General features: G+C 39.7%; 1 long non-coding RNA gene across 1 annotated transcript; it reads left to right on the top strand.

Moving 5' to 3' along the window:
• The first annotated feature begins 279 nt into the window (after positions 1-279).
• LOC115945319 (uncharacterized) lies at positions 280-8,611 on the top strand. The gene is made up of 3 exons (XR_004079678.2): positions 280-460; positions 6,293-6,401; positions 8,139-8,611. It is a non-coding gene; the product is annotated as an uncharacterized lncRNA (long non-coding RNA).
• Positions 8,612-14,283: the final 5,672 nt, after the last annotated feature.

Genomic DNA, 14,283 nt, shown 5'->3' with positions numbered 1-14,283 from the left:
ACTCGGAAGGGCTTCTAATATGTAGCTCAACTCTGTTCATGACCAGTTTATATCCATTTGTTCTTGCAACAGCATTGGCCTCTGGCTTATCTGGTTGAGTGTTGACAGCCAAAATCTTCTTTCTGCCCCATCGAGTTTTGCTAGGTGGAGCACGACTTGCTCTGCTGGGTTTGGTGAGGTTGCCAAAAACAAGATGAGTCAATCTATTGGCCTCTTGCCATTGAAAGGGATGATCCCTGATTTTCTTCTCCTCCCCTTCCTCTCTCTCCTGACCTTAAGTATGTTTCCTGTGCAACCAGTTCTTCTGGCTCTTGTGTGGCCTTTCAATTTAGCCGATTAAACTGGCAGAAAAATAACCCACCAATTTTCTGCTGGTTTAGTGAGCAAGATCAGTTCAGCAGATGGTCAAAGCTGTGCTTCTTCAGGCCACCTCCAGGAACTGCACCAACTGTGTTTTCTGGTAAGATCAACTCCCTGCTCCCTTCACCTTCCTATTAGCCCTTCCTCACACTTTCTCTTGACACAGCTGACTAGAGCTGGGTGCTGTGTTGCAGAGCAGGTCTCCTCTATCATAGTAAAACTTTCACTCTTTGAAGTACTTCTGTGAATGCATCGTTTACATTTACTTTTCCCATCTCTGCATAACTTAGTTGTCTTCTAATAGTCCTGGTATTTACTGGTACCTCCTGATCTTCCTTTTTGTCAGACATTTTCAGTTGAGTTCAATACATAGCAGAAGTTCCTCTGATGGTTTCCCTAAGGCAGGACACTTTTGCATGATGAAATTGGGTTTGGTTTGGATTCCAGTACTTTCAGTTATTTGGTACTTTCTTTCTGATGGATATTCAGATTCGCTTCAGTATTGATAGCGCCTCTCAACTTTTTACTATTGGCAGATTCCTCATGTATGTGTCACAGCCACTGATAGAAATATTGTACAGGACAGGCCCAAGGCTGGACAGGTGTCTAGAGAATATCTGGTGACCCTTCAGCTTAGTCAGTTTCTGCTTGATTGAAATTTTTCTTCACTAAACAGGGATTGTAGTCATTCTAGGGAAAATGTAATGTTGCAAAGCACCTAGATAATGCCAGACAACTTCACACTGATTTTTTTCCTCACCTTCCAAAGTACTGCAAATAAGAGGGAAAGTAAAAAAGAGAAAAGAGTAAAAGATATACAGGTTAAATGCTATCAATTACTGCAATTCTTTTATTATTTTCACTTTTTTATATGAAGCTTTTTAAATAGGAGTTGTTTCTATCTTTGGAAGGCTTCCTGGATGTAGTATATTTTAAAGCTAACTTTAAGTGAATATAAGGTCATGAATTTGTTTCAAAAGGAGACTGGCTTATGCCTCCCACCTCCTTATTGCTTGCAACTGATGTTAATAATTTTCAGGTGACTACACTAAAGGATTTTAGGAAGTTTATTGTTATTTATTTTGCAGCTAACTAAATCCCCTGCCTTCACTTTAATTATTTTTAAATGACAATGATGTGGCATGTTTAACATCATTGGGAGTTACCAGGTGGCATGCCACAGATGAACTTCAGATATGCATTTACCTGACTGTAGACAGAACAACAAGGTCTTTAATATTAGTTTGTTGCTAGTTGTAATGAGGTTATTTTTAGAAACTGCAGTAGTGAAGTTTGATCTTTCTTCCTGACTCTGCACCAAGCTGATATATTCCCTAGGTAAAGCGTCTGTCTTCAGGAGCCACATGAGCAAACAAAACACTGTGTGATGCAAAAAATATATGTATATGTCTTTGATATGTATTTGTTGGCCCTGCGCTGTTCACTGTCTCTCTAGTATGCAAGACTGCAAAGGGAATCAAATTTTACAGACACATTTAACTTTTGAACTCATGAAAAACTGTTCACTTAGTTTCAAACTGTTTCTAGGACAGTTTTGCAGAGCAGTCTTACGCTGCACTTAATGTGCTAGCAATATGTCACTGCTGATCATTAATTTACTAAACAAAGTATCTCTGGTAACAGTTTCCCAAGACATGACATCTTTTGTCGATTGTATTTTGGTTTTAAGAGCATTAAGCTCAAGAAATCCAATAACAAGACCTGATGGGAAGTAACATTTTCCATAGCATAACCCTGATATTTAGAAAAAAAAATATGTAGCTGAGAAAGTATAATTATATTCAAAGAGCAGTTATTGCTGTACTTGCATTAACCTTGCAAGTCTCATGCCTAAAATGTCTATATAATGTGCTTAACCTTGTGTTTGATAATTAAATATAATGAATGGATCACTGTAGCCAAATTAAGAAGATGATCAGGAAATGGTCACCAACCAGCCCTGCTACCGTGCACATGATCAAATGCTGCAATATGAAAACAGTAAATATGGTTGTAAAACCATACAATGTGACACATAAGGAAAAACAAGAGGGGAAATGTAAGGTATTTGAGCTAATTTGATCATGGTAAATCACCTAGAGACTTCCTGAAACTGAAATTTTTAGGAGTAGTAAAAAGTAGCCATTACTTTTGAGTTTGAGTATAATAGACAGAGAGTGAGGGAAAGCTGAAAGTATTTATTACTCTTAAGAGATAAGGCAGAGACTGCATGGGTTGCCCAAGATCAGGTAGGAGAGCAGTAGGAGAGAACAGCAGAATTTGGTGTGGATCTCTGTGTCCCTTTCCTGTAAATGGGCTGTAAAGGTTTACTTTAGCATAGAAGTTTAATGCAGAAAATGCTGTCAGTAGTTTTGCGGTGAGGTTATGTGGTTGTTCATGTTCAAATATGCCGAAGTTATTGAATCCCACACTGATTCTATTTGTCAACATTTTACTTCTTATTGTTAATCTACAATCCTTTAAAAAAGCTCCGATTATTGGTGTTCAGGCAACCAATGACAACAATTTTCCTTTTGGTATTAAAAGAAAATAAACAAATGGATGTTATTTATAGCAAAGTTAGCTGATGTCATCACCGAAATGTAATTTCTAGTCATAGTCAAGTCCACACACAATAAAGTTGCTGAGCAGGTCAGTTTTTACCAGTGGCGTGAATTATAAACTCAGCTTTGTCAGACAAATGAATGAACAATTCAGACACAATTTGAAAGTCAGTTCACAATGTAATTCAATTTGACTGAAGCTAGCTCAAGAAAAAGAAACCTAAGGGAATAAAAATTGCACTACCTCTGTAGTGATGACACTAGTAAGACTAAACTAATTCATAGAAATTATGGACATCGACTCACCCTAAGTATCAGACTGTAGTTGCCAAATGGTGCAATTTTCCATCATCCAGAAGAAATAGAATGACTAGAATGTTCATGTGTAATATTTGAGCATTAAAACTAGATGAGCTCATTTAGCTATTCAAATTTTGCACCATTCCTTTATAGTTAGTAGTCATAATGTGCTGAAAAAAAAAACAAGATTTTTCATATTATTCATCTGGTTCAATTAATTTCTAAGAGACGATAACAAATACAGTTTTGAAGGCAATTTGGAGGTGTTTAATATGAAAACACCAACATGTTCCTCCATTGAAGGTTGCATTGAGATATGTGCTTATAGCAGGAATCTAACCTTATTAACAGGAATTCCTGCCTTATATCAGGAATCTAGGTATTTTTGTAAGTTTTCTAGGTAAGTTTTCTGAAAATTTACAAATGCATTCATTGAAGAGCTTATACAGTGCAAGAAAATCAACATCGTTCTTTCGGGGTTTCATTACTGTCCTGGGTTCAGCAGGAGAGGTCATTTTTTCTTCTTAGTAGCTGGTGCAGTGCTGTGTTTTTGACTTTCGGCCTGGGAACAGCGCTGATAACACCGATGTTTTTAGTTACTGCTCAAATGTTTAGTCTGACCAAGGACTTTCTGAGTCTCATGCTCTGCCAGGGAGGAGGGGAAGCTGGGAGGAAGCAGAGACAGGGCACCTGACATGAACTGACCAAAGAGGTATTCCATACCACAGCACATCATGCCCAGGATGTAACTGGGAGTTACCCGGAAGGGCTAGTTCTCTGCGGAGCTGGACTAGGTATCAGTCAGTGCTCAGTCAGGGGGTGGTGAGGTGTCATATTCTCTTCACTTGTTATTTCTTTTACCATTGTTATTATTATTGGTAGTAGCAGTAGTGATTTTTGTTATACCTTGGTTATTAAACTGTTCTTATCTCAACCCGTGGGAATTACATTCTTTCAGTTCTCCTTCCCATCCCTCTGGGAGTGGGGGAAATAAAAGGGGGAGAGTGAGAGAGCGACTGCATGATTTATGGCTGAGCTTAAACCACAACTATTGGTTTTCTATTTATTGGTACTAACAATATGACGGTTTGGTCATATTTACCCTCTACTGAGGCCTTCATATGAAAAGTGGGGTTAAGGTAAAAAAATGGGACATTACAGAGATTTACTGCTGTGAAATCTGCCTACTAGACTGCAGCAAAACAAAGGTAGAAGGTACATTGCAGCCATATGAATCTGCTAATGCAGCATCTCTTATTCCTTGGATTTACTGATCCTTTTTCTTTTTGATTATGTTCATGGCAATAGCAGTATACTATTTTTAAATTTTGGCAGTTTAAAAATCTTATAAATTTGGGCAGATTGAAAGTTGATTTAGTAATACCTTTTTGTGTCTTGCCTCTGCAATCTGCAGATCATCATGTGGATGTTGTCATTTAATGTTCCGCTAATGATTGTTTTAGAAGAAACATTGTCTAATGTGACAAATGAATCTAATCACAAATGGACTTAAAATTTGAAAGATTTATGGATTTCATGACAAATACTCAAAAGGCAGCCAAGCATTTAGGTTTGCACAGACATATGCATTTAAAATAGGAGTGAAATTATTTTCTAATATATGAATAATAAGATGTCTCTGTCCCAAACTCTTAGTCATAGAAAACCAAACCATTAGGTGAAAATGTTAGATAAAACCATTACATTATGTTCTAACCATTTTTAAAGCAGTTCCTTTAGAAAATTCTATTGGCACATTAAATTCTCCTTTGGATCTCTCTGAATAGTTTCTGAAGTCTGTAAGTTGAAAAATAGCCCATTTGTAGATTATTCTAAAATCTAGGACATGGACTATTTTAAGGTTTACTAATGTGTAAATGTTGGCTTTAATAGAGTCACCACAGTTTTATATTCCAGGGCTTGCCATAAAATACTCTTCCCAAAATGTATCTGTTGTAAATTACTTTCAAAATCAGTTTGTCATAAAGTTTTTTTGTGGCAAATATTGCGTCATACAATTGATTTTGCATTAATTACTTTTGATGAAGAATAAGCTGTGCACTGTATTTCTCTAGGACAAGTCACAGAGAACAGCAGAGATAACATATTTTATCAGAAGAGTAACTTCAGCTTTGCCAGTTGAGTGATTCAGCATTTCACTGAGCTATAAATTCAACTCCTTCAATGTGAGAGTCTCTTGGCTGATGAAGCCCCTCACTGAAGCCTCGTCACTACAGTCTGAGCCCCAGATTTGCCCATTTTCTGCCTCCCTGCCATTTTGCTAGCTCCTGGGGCAAGTGGTTCTGTGGCCATCCTGACTTTCAAAGTTAGAGCTCCTGTGGCTCTAGAGAAAAGCTTTAAGTACAAATCAGCCAAGGATGATAGTAAACTAGCAATCAGAAGCACTCAAGTGTTTATGGATTTTGTTATCATTTTTAAGCCATGCAAGGTCTTGCGAGAGATCTTTCAGCAAGACCCAGTTTGATGTGTTTCTCCCACAATGATGAGAACTCATCATTACTGAGTCAATAAATCAGGCTGATACAACAGCACTGTGGCCATAGTGAAGATGCTCAGCCACAGGTTTGAAGGCCAGCACACCATAAGAAATGTACCACATCTACCTAAATCCAAGAAAATCCACCAGCAGCCCCACAGCAATCCCACACATTCCCATGAACCATCACTTACTGCATGGTACTGGGAGGCTGGTGCCATAAGTTTTACACAGTCCTGTTGTGGCTTCTCTCAGTTAAGCTATTTTACATGTATATGATCTCAGACTATTGTACAAACCATTCTGTGGATGTAGTCATTACAGTAACATGTATTACCATGTACACACAGAGAAAAAAAAAAGTAGGAAATGGGATGAAACAGCCTGGGTATGATCTAGAAATTACCCCCTTTATAAAACAAAGATTACTTGAATTATTTTTCTCTTAACTGGGCTTGTATCCTTTTTAGCTTCTTTGTGACATTCAAGGAAGGCCTGAAATCTGTTGCATGTATGCAGTCTGGGCTTCACGAGAAACTTGTTGAGGATATGTGTTTGTTTCTTGCTTTAGGCTTCTTTCTTCAGCCAGCTCCTGGCTAGACCAGAAATCTGTGGTGCCTTGGAGCTGATGAGTCAGGACATCACAAGAGACAAGCCACTGACAGCTGTGGAGATGAGGAGTAAGATGGCTTCCACAGGAGTTCTGGGTGGTTTTGGTTTTAACAGTTGTTTCATTTCAGTTGCTGATGTTTGGTATAAGACATTAGCGGTTTTGGAGGTTGAATACTCCCACCCTGACACCTGTGATCAGAGAAATCATAGCACACACCTTCAAAGTTACCCACCATCATCTAGGAAAACCAGAAATTACCAAGATACAAAATCTCTACTAATTTTAAGGCAATAATGAAGTAGAAGAAGAATTATTTAAGAAGCAAAACAAACTTCAGTGTTCTTTATAAAGGCCTAACTATAGTGAAAGACACAACCTGTTCTTAAGAGTAATTTTCATGTTGCTTTTAAAGCACAAGATGAAGCAATTGGGTGTTCTGAAAGCAGAAAAAAACCCAAAGACATTATAGAGGTCAGTTTAATAACCAAATCTGTTATGATTAATGTTCCATACTTCTATAACTTCTAATCCTCATTGAGGAAACTTCAAATGACAGAAATGGCTGATGAAAGATGGACATCAGCTAGAGTTTCCTCCTCCTTACCTACAAGATTTTACATGGAGAAGATTAAATTGGCTGGCTCCACAGCCCTATTTCCTCTTAAGCTCATTGTTCCATTCATTCAAGTTGCTGCCCACCATTTGCTAATATTATAGCTAGGAAATTCCCCTCAAAAGTGAAGAATGACACATGAAAAATTCCACAAAACCATTTCCTAAAAAAAAAACCCAAACCAACCCCAAAGCCTGAACTACTTTTTTGAAGTGTTAAATGTATTTCTCACTGATTCAAAAACATAGTAAACCAGTGGTATGGTACCAGTATTCATCCACAGCCCTCTCCTACCTTGGTGCTGACCCACAGGAGCAGACTGATACTGCACCCATGCAGCTGTTTTCCAGTCCATACCCATACCCACATCCAAGTACAGGGAGGCGGTGTTCTGTCCTTACAGCCCCTCAGATGTCCGTGGGATGAGAAGCCTTCTGTCCTTCCAGGGACATGTCTGTCCACATCACCTGTACTCTCACTCCTCAAGGTGACAGCACACACATTTCAAAACACATATGGCTGATCTGCACCCACAGGCATTTGCCCTGTATTTACTGAGAGAAACCTGTGCTAAGAGCTGTGGCCTTCCATTCCTTATTTCCTTCTGCCTTGCCAGTACCTCTTTCCAGCATCCTACAGAACTTGATTTCTCCCAGTGTTATCTTTGGCATCATGAAATATAAGGAGACAAAAGGAATGATGTTGCTCGTGCTGGTTTCTTATCCTTCTGATGGTTCTCTAAATGTTTGGGATTCCCTTAACCAATCTTGTGCTATAGGTTTTCAGCTTTGCAGACCCTTAATTTAAGACAAGAGAGCCACTTACGTTATAATACTGTCAGATGCAATAATGCAGGAAAAGGCTTACAATATCTAAAATCATTGTTACAATGTCATGGTGGTCCAGATTTATTTTATTCTTAGTTTCAGATCACATCTGGTACAGGTTCAGCATTTTTTCATCTGCAAACTACTTGTGGAATGAGAATGATAATAAAGTTGCAGCTACAGAACTTGAGCTAATAATGAATAAACCAGAACAGAATCCAAGGATTGGGGATGGAAAGCATTGTGACTTTTTTAGCTGATTTTTTATACTGACTTAGTTCCCAAAAGTTTAGAAGTTTGGCCCCAGCTTAATCCAGCAGGATTTGGGTCTTTTATTATTTTTACTTCTTTTTTTTTTTTTTAGGTTTTTACAACATGAAGCTGCCACTCAAGTTTCTCAGCAGTTTGGATAACTCACACAGGAAGGGTGAGTGGTATTTTGTCTGCCAGAAAACATCCCCAGTTCCCCCAACTTCAAAGAAGCCAGGGTTGGATCCTGATGGTCTGTTTTGCTTCTTTGTCACAAGCTCTGCTTTTCACATAGTTAAAGTACTGCTTTACAAATCTGTTTGTACATGATGATAGTATAAGAGGGTTGGGTTCGCTGGGTCAGGCTGAGCTGTGTTCAGCCTAAAGAAGACATGAGGACAAAGGAAAACTGGACACAGACCCAATCCTGGGATCACTAAGCTGTTCTTCATTAACCGTAGTTGCCCATGGCCCCCAGTATTTATGGTTTAACATAATGGTGGGATTTTGGCTATATCCTTTCCTTAGGAATGCATACAAGGGTCAGGCTGACTTCCAGGATCTTTGTGATGATGAATTGCTAGAAAATAATTGCATAAAGTATAAAATAAAATTAAATGTCTCTTCTTCTTACAAATCTCATTTACTTTGATGCCTGATGAAAACTTGTCAGTACTGCTGATGCTTTGGAACTGGTATCTGTTGTGGAGTCCCACACTGGGTCTCAGCAGAGACACTAAATAGCATTGCAACAATAATTAAAATTATAGGCCAGTATCCAGTACTGCTAGCAAAAAAACATCAGGTTTTCCCATTCAAGACATTCCTGAGACAAAGAAAAGGGAAGACTCCTTTCCTTTCTTGGCACAGAGTCACTGATGTGACTGTCAATTAGACATTTCAGGAGCAACAAAGATTATGATATGAATGCAGTTTAATCAGTCATTTTACAGCAGCAACAGTGGCAATTAGAAGTGTTTTAGTACTTTTAGGTCAAGATTTAAAATGATAGAACTTACTGCTGCTGATTTAGAGATTAACATTGCACCAATTAATCAATTACTTAGTATAAAGAATTGACAATTAATTGACATTCTTATTCCAGCCTGGCAAACTACTAGTTGAGGGCTTAAATATAGGTATATATATATATATATATACATATACATACATACGTGGAGCTAGAACAACAGCTATTTCTGAAGAAAAGCAGCTGGAAAAGTAAAAGCAAAATAAAAATAACATTGATAACTTTGGTTGTTTTCATCAGCCTCTGTACCCACAGGGCTATTTCAGAATGAAAAGTAAGATACAGCATTTGCTGCCTGTGCAACACATAAAAATACTCTAAAGCAAGCATCCTGGCCTGCAGTACACAGATAGCCTAGGAATCACCTCCTCTGAGTCCTTTCCAACCTAACTATTCTATGATTCTATGATCATCTTGTGGCCCAGCAACAAAACAGGTAATCCCCCTTTAGCTTTCTCATTGGGCTTGCCCATTCCTACGTTTCCTGTCTCAAAATATGTCAAATCTAGGCTCCAAATACAGCCATTCCCACCTGATGCACTGTTTTGTTGCCAGCAGTCAGAATTGCTTGGAGAGCTACTTCTGATTTGCACAAAAGTAGAGTTGAGCTTTGCATGGTGCCTCCAGACTGGTGTTTGTGCTGGTGCTAGAACAGCTAGCACCAAAGGAGTTACATGGCCCTAAAATTTGCATGAGAGAGTAATCTGTCCTGAACTTCCAGTGTGAATGTCCACACCTAGCCCAGGAGGAACAGAGGTATCGTTTCCAAGGTGCTTACAAATCGTTCTGTGGGCTGGTGGACTCACTCTTCTCAGAAGATACTGTCTCAGTGTATAGATCACCTAGATCAAAATGACGTGGCTACTATGCCTACACATTATTGTGCTACTCAACCAGAAGAGTATACACTACTAACCATAAGGTATATTTGCATCTGTGCACATTTCAGGAAAAAGAAAAAGAAGAAAGTCAAAGGTCCAAAGTCCTTTTGATATGAGTATTTATACACACAGAAATATTGTATAAAAGGCAACATATAAAAATCTTTTTGTTATTTGCATCAAATCTACCGGTAGGAAATTGAAGAGTGGAAGTGGGCTTTTGCATTTAAGTAACTTGTTAATGTCTGGAAACCAAAACAGTCACAGAACAGCAATAAAGAAGCTCTTCAATTGTTGCTGGAGGATGTCCATAAAGAGGATATAATGAAAAGGACTGCCCAAATGTGCAAGGATAGTATAGTTAATGTATTACTTCTTTTATTATTTTATCATCTTTCATTAATTGCTGGCATCTTTCCTGCAGGAGTTGGTTCCATGAAAAGGGCTTTTAGTCAAATGTCCTAAATGAAACGACCACTTAGAACCCAAGAACAAGGTTGAAACAAGGTTCACCTGACTTCTCTAAATCACATTGGGTGAGGGCAAAATAACACATTGATTTCATTTTGTGTCAGGACTGAACCAGACTTCACAGAACCATGTCCCCAGGAGTACAGCTACATCTATATTCTGGAGCAAAAAACAGGTCTGAGAACATTAAAAGGTATTTCTACTCACCTTGCTACTCCTCCTAGCCAAGAGGCCAAGCCAAGGTTTAGGTACCGAGCAAGCTTGGATTCTCCCCTACAGAGAGCCCTGGGCTCAATTTAGAGCAAACAAGAATAAGGTTTGACCAGTGCAAATATTTGAGCTCAATATTCGCTACTGAAGGTCAAGCAGCTTTTCCAGAGACCCTATGAACACCTTACCATGACAGGAGAAGCAGCACAGAAGCAATGCCCTTGTACATAGACAGCTATAACAAAAGGTAAATGGATCTCCAGGTGACACAATGGGAAGCAAGGGCTGGTACCCACAATAGGGTATGTTCATTAAAGATACTCCTCTACATCTCCCACTTGCTCACCTAAGATAGACAGAAGTCTACTGTGTAGGAATGTCCATAATAAGCACTGAGCCTGTCTCCAGGGATTAAGCAAGAGGGTCAGGTAATGTTTAGAAAGGCCTATTTCAGTTCTGTGCCATGAAGTTCCCATGTATGGGCAGTTCAGAAACAGACTCCAAGGAAGGGGACATACTGCCTGCTTTGAGCTCTGGGCCAAGTCCAGTGAAGTCCACAGAAACATTCCTACTCCATCTCTGTGGGCTTTAAATCAAGTCCTTCATGCAGGAGGATTTGGATAACTTCTCTTCAGAAGCCAAGGTGGCCACAATTATGCACTGTCCTACCACCTGCTTGGAATATCCCTGTCTCCTCTTCCGTAACTTTTAGGATCCACACAGACACTCCCAGGTCCAATGGTTGCCTCCATTTTCTTTACCAGAGAAGGGTAATGCACTCAACTGCATCAGGGCTGTGGAAGTCACTGATCACATGTACATGTCACCAGTTTTGACTGATTTTTATTAAAACGCAGTGAGAGTCATATATGATATTTCCCAGCATTCATCACGGGTACTTCCTTAATCACAACGTATTCATTTTATGTTCCCATTGCAATCGTTTGCCATTCTTCCATAGCAAAGACATGCACTTGTCTCTGTTCCAGATACCAAACATTCAGCTCACATTAAAAACATAAAACAGGAAGGATATTCTGAAATTTATGGAGAAGATATCCAGTGAGAAATCCATTTGCTGATACCAGAGTAGGCACCACAGAGACAACCCAGCTAACCCAAAGCAGCCAGAAACAAAGGCAGATTTCTTTGTCAGAGCAAGTCTTACGAAAATCCTGTGCTTTTGACCTTTAGACCATAACAACTGATTATCGTGAAATTGCTTGCAGGTTGCTTGACAATAGCTGGGAGGAGAATGAATCCATATGTCTTCACTTTATATTAATTTCTAACACCTAAAGGGCTGCTTTACTCCAGGCAGCTTGCACAGAACGAAAGCACAACCATTGCCTCTTGCACAGGTTATGTTACTGCTTTCCCTTACTGACTCTAATTAAGCTATACTTAGCTAACTGGATTTAACTGCAACTAGTTCAACTGATATAACATATAAGGGAAACATATGGAAGTCTTGATTATGATTGGGACTGTGCCAGTTTGTAACCTTCTAGTTTGGGGCTATTTACATCCCACTGTGCATACTGAGAGTTTGGTGTCAGGATGCACCAAAGCTGAACAGAAACATTTCAATGCAGTCCTTCTCAATTAACAAAATGTTTGGCAGAAACACATTGGTTCAGAAGATGTTTCTTCACTCCTGGTTGGAATTCCTGGCCAGAGAGAAGAACAAAAAAAAATTATTTTGGGACTCACATACACCAAGGGGAAAGGGAGCACAGGTCTCTTACACAAGCAAGTGCTGACAGCTACCAGACTTGGTATATTGACAAAGTCTGTGGGGAAGACTCAGGGCTTTCCATTCACAGAGTACAGCCTGTGAGTACAGCGGGTGCCCTTCCATTCACATCCATGTGAGGACTTTCTGACACTGCATTAAACATTGCCCATTCCTGGAACATTCATCCCCCATCTTGTTTTGGGAAGGCTCTTGAGACAAGAACACACATCCTAGGGACCCAGACCTGTGTATGTGGGAAACAATCACTGCACAGAGCCTCTGACACCACTCTTTCCTACTCATCCTGCCCCAGAACACACTTAGGCTCTCTGATGCCTTATATCAGAGGTAACTGCTGCTCATAAATAACTGTTAAAGCAATTACAGTGTTACCTGAGGTAGCATCAGGACCATCACACATGTTAAGTCCATGCCATCCTATCCAAACCCATTGAAACACAAGAATGTTTCGTTAATCGGAGTAGCTACTGTCAATCCACAGATAAGGAAAGTGAGACATGGAGCAGTCGTGAGATTTGCCAGTTACAGACCCAGTCACAGGTAACATCCACCGTGCTTACAGAGGGTATTTCTGTAGAAGGGAAATATGAACTTGCTGAACAAATTTAACATTTCTTTGTTTGTTCTTTTGCAAGATCATTCAGAAGTGATAAACTGTGAAGTTACTTTTCACGGGGTATTTACTCTCTCTGACACATGCCACATGGCTGATTGATTGGCAAGGCAAAAACTTTGAGCACAGGAAACATGATGATTCACAGTAAAGGCTGTTCTTGGCAAAGAAGAGGAGGCCACCATTGTCAAAAGTTGATTGTTGTGTGGTGACTCAGAACAAGGGCAGAAAACACACTTGCTCCACAGACACAAAACCATACACTGTCCTGTCCCTGCACAATAAGAGACAAGGACAAATCCAAATAAAACAGCTTCTGGAAATCTGCATAATGGTTCCAATATACTGGTGTGTCCAAGCGGCTTCAGGGCTTCTGTGATGGCTTTTAGTTTTGTTTCTTATCTGGGGACAATTGTGAAAGGAGTCTCTCTGCTTTCATGTAAGACTCAGAAGTTTGCCTGAGCTCCTGTGAGTTGTCCTATACAGACCCAAACACCAGGCTCTTCTACACCACCACTGGCAGCCATCCTTCAAGCACTGGTTCACTGGAGCTTAGGTGGGGAATGAGGAATCCTTCATATCCAAGACTTGGTCATTTAGCATCTAACAACAGGAGCTCTCAGCCAGGCCCAAGTAAGTTATCTGTGATTCTGTGATCTACAGGCATCTTCCAGATAGTCTGCATGGGAGCCACATGAGTGGAAGATGCAAAGAAGGACAGTGGTAGATTATAAATAAACATGCAAGCCTCAGTGTGCCGGGTTATTCCATCTATGAGATTAAAAACTTACTCTAAACCCCAAACTAGTCTGCAGACAACTCAATAACATGGATTGCAATCAGGTGATTGGTACAGCTGACACATAGCAGGAACCCCTGGCTGAGGATGAGGAGAAACCACTCCTTCAGCAGCAGCATAAATTCATACTGCCTGAAGTTCACCAGGAAACCACAGCTTTTTCAGTGAGCAGATTCAAGAGGGATTTGTAACAATGGCCAGGCATAGGGTGGTTGAGAGGCTCTGATTTAGGCCTGGGACAGGATCAAGCAAACCTAAGCCATCCATGGATGCTGTTTCTAACCCTGACTGCTTTTTCTGACTTCCACAGCATTGATTTAACCTACATCTATGCTCCAAAACTACTTTCCATTAAGAAAAACAGCAGACTTTTGTTTTTTTGCATGTCATTTCCTTGTTGAGGGGTACAAGATACGGAGGTGGCTGTAGAAAGGTCTGTATTTGGGAAGTATTTTCTAAACATGTAAAGAATAAAAACCCTTCTTCCAGAAAAGAAT

Source organism: Melopsittacus undulatus, chromosome 1, assembly GCF_012275295.1.
Source record: "Melopsittacus undulatus isolate bMelUnd1 chromosome 1, bMelUnd1.mat.Z, whole genome shotgun sequence".
Lineage (NCBI taxonomy): Eukaryota > Metazoa > Chordata > Aves > Psittaciformes > Psittaculidae > Melopsittacus > Melopsittacus undulatus.
The sequence above is the reverse complement of the archived record's forward strand: the minus strand, read 5'-3'. Positions and strand labels throughout refer to the sequence as shown.